Source organism: Formica exsecta, unplaced genomic scaffold (genome assembly GCF_003651465.1).
Source record: "Formica exsecta isolate Colony F162 unplaced genomic scaffold, ASM365146v1 scaffold393, whole genome shotgun sequence".
NCBI classification, from domain to species: Eukaryota; Metazoa; Arthropoda; class Insecta; order Hymenoptera; family Formicidae; genus Formica; species Formica exsecta.
In genome coordinates this window covers 1,005,954-1,018,983 of record NW_021851167.1, presented here as the reverse complement: position 1 = coordinate 1,018,983, position 13,030 = coordinate 1,005,954, and the positions used below count along the sequence as shown (strand labels likewise).

At 31.6% G+C, this 13,030-nt stretch overlaps 1 protein-coding gene across 1 annotated transcript in view; it reads right to left on the bottom strand.

Moving 5' to 3' along the window:
• The window catches only part of LOC115239728 (TWiK family of potassium channels protein 7-like), a 217,226-nt gene that overhangs the window by 135,442 nt on the left and 68,754 nt on the right, over positions 1 to 13,030 (bottom strand). Inside the window, exon 3 of the mRNA XM_029814415.1 lies at positions 8,068 to 8,104. The gene's annotated coding sequence lies outside the window, so the exon portion shown is untranslated. The remainder of the gene's footprint in view (positions 1 to 8,067; positions 8,105 to 13,030) is intronic.

The window sequence follows — 13,030 nt, the reverse complement described above, 5'->3', positions numbered from 1 at the left end:
ACTATTAATTGTAGTATTAAGATCTATGTCACACTGTACGCAATTATAACACTAATATTCATTTATTTTTATCCAACTATCTTTTGTATTGCAAAAATATTATTTTTAAGCTAAAGATGTGTTTTATATTTTATAAATCCATAAAAAGATCTTCAAATACTTATATAAATTAAAAGCGACACATTCGAAGGAATTGAATAGAACAATGAATAAAAGCATTGAATAAAACATTGTGAAGAATTGATATAACACTATATTTTTAAAAATTTAAAAGCTTTATCTTCAAAAAAATAACATATTTATGATTACTACTAAACTATCATAAAATATTAACTTTTGCACAGACAAGTATAAAGGTTTAAATATTCAATAGGATCTCTAAAAATAGCTTGTTAAAAGAGCTATAATGGGCTGAAAAAATGTACAAAGAAAAAAGAAACTTTAAAATCTTTTGCGAAAGAAAGTTTATAAATCATTAAGAAGATCATGCGCTCTGTGCACATCCAACAATTCCGCAATATTACTCAATTTTCACATGAAAACATTTAAATTATATTAAATGACTCTTCATATCAACGAATCTCTAGATTATTATCATTATATAATCGTTATTCGATTATAGGACAAAATATTTTTACAATAGCAAACGAATTTGAGGGCATAAATCACCATATATATCTATAATTTGCATATGCGGTGTATTTGTGAACTCATATATTAATTATCCCAATATTAATAGCATAATCAATGCATATATTTCATAGGCAATGACTAATTCGCAATGATCGAAGTCATATTGCGGTGCGAATGGTCGTATAACGATACCATCGATGGATAAATCGCATGATAGATAATGTTGATCCAACTATAAATTATATATGTATGTGTAATTTTCATGCTAACCAGTTAATCGCACCACAAGCGTGATCGTATTGCGTCAAATCGCGCGTTATATATAATTACTGCATAGAATATTCAACATATTACTAAATCATAACATATCCCGATAGCGAAAATCATTATAAAATATTCAGCAAACACCATCATCATATTAATCTTCGCAAATTTATACATTTATTAAGTGCAAAATATAGTAAAATTGCCTTTTGCAACTTGTTTTCTAATATACCCTTTAAATAATTTATTTATAATATATATTATAATTAGTATCTATAACATATAAATAAAATCAAATTTCTGATACCAAAGTAGAAAAATAAACGCTTGTGTTTGTACATATCTGACGTTTCAATATTAACGATGTTTTTATTTGTTAAACTGACTCTCTAGATAAAACGAGACAACGAGAACGTGATCGCTAAGTTCTCGACAACTCGAATGAACAAGAACCTCCAAACAACGGTATGCCGTTGATTTGCAAACTATATACAAAGTTTCACTTAGCATATCAACACGTTATGCGGTAGACGAGACAAAACATAGTCCAACAATGTGTTCTGCAGAGAGATATGTACGTTGATATTCGCACGCAATAAAAAACAATAACGCGTTAAAACGGAATTAATCCTTATTTTAAACACAATTGGAAATCAATTTCTGCAATTTTTAAATAAAATATTATATTATTAATAATATATTATATAATTAATATTATATTATTATTATATTATTAATAATATATTATTTATCTCTCATATATATTTCTGTTTAAATAATTTGTATAAATAATTTAATGCAATATCATTTCAGATTTACGATTTCCATGCTTTCATATAATTCGCTATTATCCGAAACAATATTCAAACACTGTTACATTCAACTTCAAAATGTAACGATAATAGCCTACTTTAACTCTAGACCAAATTGGTTTAACGCAGAGTCGTAAAACATAACTTAAACTTGAAACCGCATATCAAGTGGTATCAAGTTATTTTATTCATGGCGCATCAATGCGAATGCAAGGGCAAAAGTGGAATCATATTTATCGCATCAACCGTGGAGCGGATGTTAAAACATCGTATTTGCGCCGCGTCAGGATGATCCGAGTCAACTCGTAACAGCTCCACCAGCTAATGCGCCAAAAGTCATGGCGTACGCGTGTCACAAAAAGGGAAGACTACGCGACAGATCTCGCTCGTTGATAGTAGCGACGGTATCCGGAAATTGTAGGTGAAGACGAGCAGGGATCCGCACGTGACACTCCTTCGAGATGCCCTCGAGTGCTGGAGACAGTTGCACGAGCGGTCACGATGTTCCTCGGTATAGTTTGTTTGCGGGGTGTTATCAACAGAAGTGTGGCGTCGTTTTATCGCAACGTTTCGCAATTGTTTTTGAAACATGCTGCTTTAGTCGGTTAGAATAAAAAATACTTTCCATCGCGAACACTACGTCTACACATTCGCGCCAACACCTTCCGCAAAAAGAGCGCGTCCATTGATGCAATTTTATATTTCAACACGTGCCTCTGTTCATATCCTCTCTGCTACTTGCAATATATTTGTACAATAATAATATCACCAAGAAAATATATATAGCCTTAGAATCTTATGTGAATAATTTTAATATGCCTAGCAGTTGTATGAAAATTGAAAGATAAAATGTCTGGCGCGCGTTTCTGTAAGATTATTGACATATATCTCTGTCAAACATCAAGACAACTTTATTGTAGATTCCGTCTTCACGTTTCCAAAATTTAAATATTTAAAAACTTTTGCGGCTTTAACGACCACCCTCAGCAATTTGGCATAAAGGCCTATCCGCAAAGTTGACGTAATATAGCTTGCAGCTGTAGTTACGCTAAACTTTCCAGGTGATATCCACCGTTATTATCAACCCTCTCGAGCGGCGGGGCTGATGTACAATAGAACGTGTTACTTTAGAGCATCCTGGACCTAGCCGCTTCTTAATAGAGCTTAACTATTTTAATGAGAGACCGTGCCAGGGATGGTTTCAGAGGTAGAATGGCCCACATTTTCGGCGATCCCGCTTCCCTTACGAGAATACTCAATTGGAGAAGGCAGTTCCAGGTGACTATGTAGCGTCAAATTAAGACGGCACGCCAGATGGATAATACTTGACGAGGCGCTTTACAATCCTTTACTAGCCAGATAGTATCCTCCATATATATTATATATTATATAGTACCTCCATGTATAATATTATATCAATAATTAAGTAGAGACAATGTGCGTGTGTGTATGTAGGAGAAAATGTGACGAAGAAAATCTTGTATAACGTACAAGCCTCGATTTAAGGGGGGGAAACCAGTGTAACGGCTTTAAAAAAAGGCTATTTTTAAGGATTTTTTTTCTGGTAAGTAATTGTTTTTATTCCAAATCGCGTTATTAACATCACAAAGTACATAATTTGAACTACCTTTTGTGAAATTTTCGTTAAAAAATATTAATATTTATAGCTACAATAGCCAATAGTGTGAGCCACCTTAAAAAAAACGAGCGCACGCGTAGCGGGGCAACGAAAGCTCAAAAAAAAAAAAAAAAAACAAGGATTTTCTTAAAATATAAAACAATAGCTTCAGTTGCACGTATGGAATTTTCGATTAAATAATTTGTTTTTTTGTAATGTTAAAAACCAGAGGTCAATGTCTCACCGATTTAGGAACTTTTTTCTTCAAAAGTCCGCCATTTTATAACAAATCATTTCTTTTTAAATCCATACGTGCAACTGAAGCTATTGTCTTATATTTTAAGAAAAACCCTTGTTTTTTTTTGTTTTAGAGTTTTCGTTGGCCCGCTACGCGCCCGTTTTTTGGGGGGCGGCCCAAACTATTGGCTATTATAGTTATAAACATTAATATTTTTTAACAAAAATTTTACAAAAGGTAGTTCAAATTATGTACTTTGTGTTGTTATAACGCGATTTGAAAAAAAAAAGAATTATTTACTAGAAAAAGAATCTTTAAAAGTAATCTTTTTTTCAGTCGTTACACTGGTTTTCCCCCTTAATTAATAGTTGATTCGCTAGTAAACTTTTATCTCTCGAGATAGTAATTGACACATTATTAAAATATTAACATATTACTTAAATTACATATTTTCTCGCAACGCTTGTTTACTATAATATATATTACCAAAAAAACATAGTTTGATTAACACGTAACAGCAAAGCCAAACAAATTATAGCATGTGTTACCGCGAGAATAGAATTTAGTGGATAAGCAAAATTAGGTTTCGCGTATCTACTAAAGTTGATGCTATCTCTAGAATCATAAGCATCAGCTTAATGGAGATGACTGTAGCCCGCATATTGCATTGCACACGTGTATTATTAGAGAGCGCGAATGAAGGACATCCCACGTCGGATGAAAATCGAATCATGCAATTAGACCTGATTCATTTGTCGCTCGGTAACGTGCGTGCTAATTACACAAACGAGTCCTACGCCCATATATTTACCACCTTCTTACCGTTCCTTTTCAGACACGATGCATTGTATCTAACAAAAGATGTTCGCTGAAAAAATCGTAGAATAAAAAATAACAAAGTGTCATATTCGTCCGTGTATTCAAATTTCTATTTCAAATTGGATCATCTATTCACCCGTTTTCCGATATTTCGTCACTGCAGAGACAGATCAAATCACCGCGTTAGCGCAGTTAGCTCGTCGATCGTAGGTTGGTACATATAGTATATATATACGAATTATAATTGTTGAATATAGAATTAGGAGCATAATTCGCGCGAATTATCCCTATCATTATGCATGCGCAGAACCTTGCTGAATTTTATTCCTTTCAACTGTATGTAAAAAAAAAGTAAAAAGAAAAAACATGTTACATAAAATTTAATAGATGTTTTTAAAAATATTGCTCTCCAAACATTTTTATAAATTTTCATTACAATGTATATTTTATCGTATCAGCTATTAGTTCAAGAAGCCGTTATTATCGATTTTACACAATTTGCTCTAAACTTTCCAGGTAATATCCACCGTTATTATCAACCCTCCCCAGCGGCGGGGCTGATGTACAATGATAACGTTTATACCGATCTTAACAAAAAATTAAGAATGGGCTTTTTAACGCAATGAACCGTGCCTTCTAAAATCCGATTTCACACAAGATTTATTTTATGATTTATTTTCTGATCATCCGAAAATAAAACTTTTTTTATTTATAGAGACCAAGAGTAAAACACGAAGTTGATTATATTTATATATATATATCTTACGAGATAATAATAATAAAAACGCATTTGAAAAATCTAAAAATATAAATTCCTGAAATTTTAATTTTGGTATGTATATATATTCAATCGCAAGATATATAAAATTATAATATCATATTTAATATTAGTAATATTATAACGTTATGCAAACGTTAAAATTATTAGAGCATGATATGTCAATGATATGTCAATTCATATATTCCATTGGACAATTTTACTTCCAATAGAATACTTTGGCATATTTAATCGTATATTTATTAGCAACCACGAGTTGCTGCAAATTCGTTACAAACCACTGATCATGCAACAATGTTACAATCATATCGGAAGCACTCCGTTAAAATCTATTTTGATCGTGCTCGATGACTGCTACGCCAAATGCATGCGCATACAGATAAATCCACTCAGTCACGATTTTTACGTGAAATATTGAATAATCTTGTTACCATTTGAAATAGGAAATAATTCACTTGGAAAAAGATTCGTAAATTTGTTTTTGGACGTAGACGTTCAGCATTAACAAGAGCAATATCATATTTTAAATTTAACGTAAAAATGTTTTAAAAAATATAAAAATAAAAAATGTAAAAATATAAAAAAAGAATATATATTTGAAATATGATAAATTATATAGAAAATATTTACAACGTTAAGCAATTCTACAACAAAGAAATGTTTTTAATCATGTTTTATAAATAAGGAATTAAAAAGTTTATATATATAATCATATCATACATATATTACCTATATGATTACATACATATATATAATATATTATATATTATATATCATATATATTATCATCAGTCATATATATATCGTAAAAGACAATCAAGATCAAGCTTAAAAAAAAAATTAAAATATTTAGAAAATAACAAAATATAACCATGTTAAAATTGCGTTAATTCGTTGAATTTCACAGAAGATATTCTATGGATATAATATGGAACAAGGAGAAAAAATTTAACCAATTTAACTTTTCAAAAATAAATTTAATATCCTTTTAAAATTAAATTTTCCTATTTTAATTTTATATCGTTTTAGCTTGACGATGGCGCGTAAAAGAGGAATTTAAGCCAGGTCAGCATTTATCAAGGCAGCGCTGCAGTGTAATGTATATTAAATGAATGCCTCATCGAAACTAACACGGCATCGTATGTCGAGGGCAATGGCTCGTTGTTTACTATAATAACAATAAAAATCCACGATATTAAATTCGTCGACTAAATGCAACGTACCTTCTGTATTGTGCCAATATTACTTTTACGATGGCAAGTGAAAAAAATATTTGATATTCGGCACTTCTATTATTTGCGTACGTCAAAACATCGATATGTTAAATCGATATTCAACTTGAAAAGTGAAACAACAATCCAATTGGGGAATAACACGCATTCTTTACCAACGGACTGTAAATCTGATATTTGAGAATTTTGAAAGTTTATTCATCTCACAATTCTGTGCGTATCCCATTACCAGTATATAGTTTTATATATAATTTACGGTTAAATAAAAATTATGCGCTTTAACGTTTTAATATCATAATATTATATTGTCACATGTTGTATATCGTGGAAATTGACAAAATTAATTATCTTGTTTATTACCAAAACTATCAAACGTCTGTTTGTTAATTAACAAATATATTAGTTTAAAATCATTTACAATTAATAATATTACATTATAACACCTACGAGAACAAGAAAACATGATAAATGTCTATTTAAATGCATCTTTTAACAATTGCAACATCGTTATCATTACAAATAGTATGATTCTATTCCGGTTAAATAGTTCGTATAAAATATCATTTTAATTAATGACATAGAAATAACAATCGTTATGTAAGCAGAAATTTTGTGAACATAAGAATGAGTTTTTTATTATGTTAAACAGTCTTGCTGTCTGTTGAGCTGCGATAAATAATCATAAATTCTGATGTAATAGAAAAAAATTTATATAAATTACTCGTATTCACCCGCAACTTGAGGTTTGTGTGTTTCACTATATAATTATAATCTTATTTCCCTCCTTTATGTCTCGTTAATATTTTCATATTAGCGTTATTTATAATTATGTTTTGGTTAGCTAAATCACACAACCTCATTCAAAATTTTTCACTCGAAATGAAATTATACACTTGGATAGCTTTATGAAGCTAATCTCTCTTCTTGAGAGAGCATAGATAATGTACTAAAAACTTCAATTTAATTGATCAAGTAATTCCTGGGAGAAATACATAGTTATATAAATACGAATATACGCGCAGAATAGCTGCATTAATATTGCAAGTGCATTTATATATCTCTTTGTAGCTCCCCCATACATAATTTTCCATTAATAATTACACGCCACTATAACAGCTCTCCTTCATTCCTTTTCTCTTTCTCTCTCTAATATATCGATGGTATGGCCGATCAAACGCGCATCCAATCTCATTACAGCGTCACAAGCGAATTACAAAGCCTGTCAAAAGAGGAAATTCATGGCTACATTCGAATCACGGAAAAAAGCGTCATACGGCAGATTGAATTACCTACATCGCTTCATATATCTTCTCTGGAGGATTGCTCAAAAAAATTTTGAACAAAAAAATTGTATTGTGCAAATCTCGCGAGGTATCAAAATCTCACGGCAAACGCCAGACTTGCGGTGAATATTCAAAGATATTATGATATATTTTGAATGCAACTTATATTAGATTTTTTTTATACTATTGCAAAATCTATCATGCAGGAAGTTGAACAAAAAGCTTTCCAATTTTTTCGATACATATTGTACATGTCGTATCAATAAATATATAGGATATATATGTATACATAAATATAAACTGAAAAAAGTGACCTTATACAAGATGTATTTTTATGAATATTGATAATTACATAGTCTTAATTTTAACGATTTACATACACATACTAACCTTCCGTAAACAGATACAGCGATAATATTTGTCCCTCCTGAAACAATAAAAACATTTAATTATTAATTAATGAATATTGTTACGGTCTCTCTCTCTCTCAATAATAAATGTACTCATTACAGAGTTTAAATAATTCATATAAATACTTATTATTACGAACTGCTTAACAATAATGTATTTTTAATGCAGTCAGAAGAATCAAAACACCCCTGCAATATAAATAAGCGGCTATAGACAAAAATTAATGCATTTTCATTCAACGCCGATAATTGGTCGTCTATTAAATGAGGCCGTAAATTTAATTACGCGGTCAAGCTATGATGCGTTGCAACGAAGCGTAAAAGTGAGGAACATACTCTCGGCACAGGTCCCGCAGTTTTTCAGTGCATCCTGTATGACAGGCGACGTAGCTTCATGTCGGAATTTATGTGGAGAACATGCATCCGCCTGAATTCATCGTATAAGGGCTTACTCGTGCGATATGTCACACCAACACGACCGCTGCGCGAACGTGTGAGCGCGCGTCTGTGAAATCGTATGTGTGCGCGCATCGGTTTTGCATTTTTCAAGCCGATAATTTATCAATCTTGTCCACCCCGATTCCATCCCAAATCCCATTCTCTAGCTGGCACGGCGGCAGAACGGTAAGGGTGAAGAGGAAGGGCCGGTCGGTCTCTACGACCGGTCGTTTCTGGCAGGAAAATAATGAGCCTCTTTAAAGACCGGAAGTTTTCATTCAGGCAAGCTTGGAAAATCGATTTTCGCACTTTGTCGAACGCGTTATTTGCACCGTCATGCGTCAAGAGGCAGCCGTGCACGGATTTTATTCTATGCATTAAATGTCAGTACATTGTTATTGAAATATTGCGAGAACAACATAATACTAACGCAACCGCGCACAAAAATTTTGTAAGATTTGTTAGTTTTATGAACTACTTGTCAAATTTTTTAATTGACTTGGCACTTTTCGTTTTAATTATAAACGATTTGAAAAACTAATTTAATTGGATTAAATGTTTCAAGTCTTTGTTTCTTATTATATGTAAATATAAATTAAATAGCATTGATAAATTTTGTATCTTCCATCTATATATGAAACATTATTATACTTAATTTTTTACACAGTCACGTTAATTATAAATCATGCAAAACAAATACATACACATAAATAATATTTTACGGTATTCTACCATAGAATAATTCAATAAAACGCCTCCTGGGAAAGTCTTTACAAAAGGGAAAGTATGTTCTTATAGCTATTGTGGTTTCTTTCAGCTTATTCAGCACAATAAGACAGCGATAGAAATTAAAGTTCATTGATAAGAAATAACTGGCTGAACGACTCTGCCCATTGAGAAAAAAATACGACAAATTTTTAAAATGTGAGATTTTTTATTCTGATTCGAATTTACATTTTCAACAACAAAATAAAATAATACTATTAATGACTAAATAAATCTTTAATTTTTAGACTCGATATATTAAGAGATAAGACGATAAGCAAAAGAAATATAGACACGATTTATAAATACGATATTAAAAATAAAATATTACAGAATCTTTTCTACCTGTCTCATTTAGCATAATTTATTTATTCTTATGACAAAGAGATGAGTCATCGCTGATCGTTAATTTTATAGCTTCTCCATCGTGAAAAGCTGAGTGAGCTTCCACGAATCATTATTTAACTTCGCTTTTGGCTTATTCAGCACAAGAGAAGTGAAAGAGGAAGTGAATGTCTTTTTTAAGCGATAAGAAAAAATGGCATCGATTTTGTAGAAAGCTAATTCAAATGCACATTTATATGTAATTTTTAAAACATATTCGTAATAAATTGACAAAAATTTCATTTAAAAAATTCAGTTTTACAAATATATATCTAGAAAAGTGAGGAGCACAATCTAATTCGTCTCCATAAAATTGTTAAAGTATTATATTAATATTACTAAAACGCATCAATCTATTTAAATATTTGAAACACTTGTTTTACTTGTAAATAGATATTCATTTCTAATTTTTATATAAATGTGAAAATTTTTTCAAGAAGAAGAAAATAATATGCTTTCTGTATTTAAGACATTAATTTCAAATATAAATATATATTCTTACTTATTTCGCTTAGTTATTAATAAATTAATCTGTTTTATATAACCAATTTCGCTTTTGTGCGTCTTGTAATCGTATAAAATATATGTAATACGAGTATCGATAACCTATGCACCGAGCGCGTCATGTTCTGAATTCAATAAGGAAAATTCGACCCGCCCGTGGAATCGAAAATTATATACGCTCTCATATATGTCTCGAGAGTTTTCCCTGGGTATTCTCAATTGCTTTCACGAAACTTTAAAGAGGTATGCAAGTTTGAACCGTTTTTCATAGTTAGGAGATCGCGGCTGTGTATGTCAGACTTTCAAGTAGCGGAGAAGCGGATATAACCGGGCGCATACAAAGCAGTGGTGTAAACACATACATTCAGCCGACACTGCGCTCCCTCAATAGACAGCTGACCGCAAGATAAGATTTAATCTTATTGTTAGAACAGTTTTATCGTTGCATAGTTTTCTAAAAATTTTATCTTCGAGCAAATAGTACATATTTTAAGAAAATCGGTTGTGCATAGGAAATATATGATATATAACAAATAATGTAAAAATATCTCGGAAAAATTCTCGCGTTAAAACGTGAAAATTTTATCACGATAACGACAATTCAAACTATAAATGGATGGAAACAAAATAATGAAATACGATGGACGTCAAATGAAACCAATTTGATCTGTTATAATGACGAATCGAACTCCCACATATCAATGTATGCGCGCAGGTTCCATAGAAGAAACTTCTATCATTAAATTATTGCAGCGTATTTCGTTCGAAAATTAAACTTTCAATGGGCTCCGACCATCGAGCGCATGCGAGAAATTCTCTCTGATGCCACCGAAGCGAGTGAATTTTACTAATAAAGACATAATCGTTATACGGCGTCGCTAATGAATCGCTCAGTACGAAATCACCATGTCCGCTGAGGCGCAGAACTCATCGAGAACTTTTTCAACTTAATTCAAAGAAAGAGGTGCGATAAGAAATTTTATTCAGAAACTGATGAGGTATTTCGTGCAGATTTTTCTCTTGATGCACTCAACTCGATCGCGGAACGAAGAAAAATGCCCATCGAAGGAACGAACTTCGATAATTTATTCCGATAAAGAAAGCAATTAGCAAAACGCAATTAGCGCATCGTTTACATTTATTTAACTTTCTGTTCTTGTGCATTATATATTATCTTTAACATTGACGCCGTGCAGATACATGTATAATTTATTATATCATCGTGTATAAATTGATAATTATATATTCACAACGAATATAGTAGAGACAAATAGACAATTTAATATTTATTATTATTGTTTTCAAGCTTGATTAATGAAAATATAATGAGAGAGAGAAGCGTTATTATATTTTTATATAGTAAATATTTAAGGTATACATAATGATCGTAAATATAAACAAACAAGAAAACAGATTTACATCGCTACAGCATTCTGTAAAAGAGAATAAAAATGTAGCATATTAAAAAGATGAGGAATTATTTATGATTTAAGGACGATAAAACAAAACGACGGCGGCCAAATGCGATTCGAAAAATGAGGTCAGAAAAGTTGTAATAGCGAAGGAAGACAAACTACAGCTCAGAAAGTTGCAGGAGTTCTAAAACTTCGCAGAAATAGATGCATGACCAATGTCTAGCAATGTTACTGAAAGCGGGACCGTTGTATTGCGCCAAGGGCCAAGACAAGTTGTATGAGACAGAAGTTACTACACCCAGGAGGAGTAGGGCACATTAGGATCAAAATCACAAATCCTCGCGCACGTGACTTGGTTGCGAAACTTTCGATCATTCCGGGCGCCAGAACTTGCGGCCAATAAAAATATATCATTCGTTATTGTACTTCATCGACATCTCGGCAAAAAAAAAAGAGAGAAACGCATACACAAGGCGATGAGAAATGCTTTTAACGTGACCGGACGCGAAACAATTGCCATTTTGCAATCACGTAATTGTTACCATATACATTCTATTCATATCCCGCGTACATTTTCACATTTCCTATCTTTCCTTCTATTCCGGGAAAACCAAGTTATTTCGACTGTCACTGGTAGTCTCAATCCTAACTTCTTCGCACTTTCATCAGACGGCCTTTTATACGATGTAAATCGCTTTTTTGTCCGTGAGTTAAAGAACGCAAAGGGAAAATCGCTCGTGATCTTTTGAAAGAACTCTCGCGTCGACTGAAGGTTAGAATGAAAGTGCACAATGAAGCCCGGACCTTTGTTGCAACGAAGATAATAATATTTGTCCAAGCATAATTCGTGAAATATATTCAGGACTTTATTTAAAAGACGAAGATATCGCGACGTCACAGAATTTTCTTTGAAGGCATCGCGAATCACTGGAAAATTTAACGCGCAACAAAACTGTATAACGCGATATTATTATCATACTAAGAGTTTTCCGATATTACAATAAAAGTCTCTCTTTCTCTTTCTCTGTGTATTTAAACACATATCCAAGCCCGATATTACCAAAGTGAATTTGTATTTTATAATATCTCTATGTATATCCAGAATATACAAAAATTGCATTGTCGTCAATAATTAAATTGATAGTCTAATATATATTTAATATATGTATATTTATATATATCACTTGATTTATATACATATCACAAAGAGAGAGAAAAAAAAATTAAAGATTTTTTTTATTTGACCATACAGTATTCCCTTTTTATAAAATCAAATGTAACAAAAATACTTTGGCATTATATAAACACGCAAAGCTACACGTATTAAGTTTTGTTTATATTTTTCTTAAGATAGAAACATTCTTCACAATGTCACGGTAGAGTGAATTTTTGTATAAAGATAAAAAGGAAATCAGAAAGAAAGAGAGAGAGGGAAAG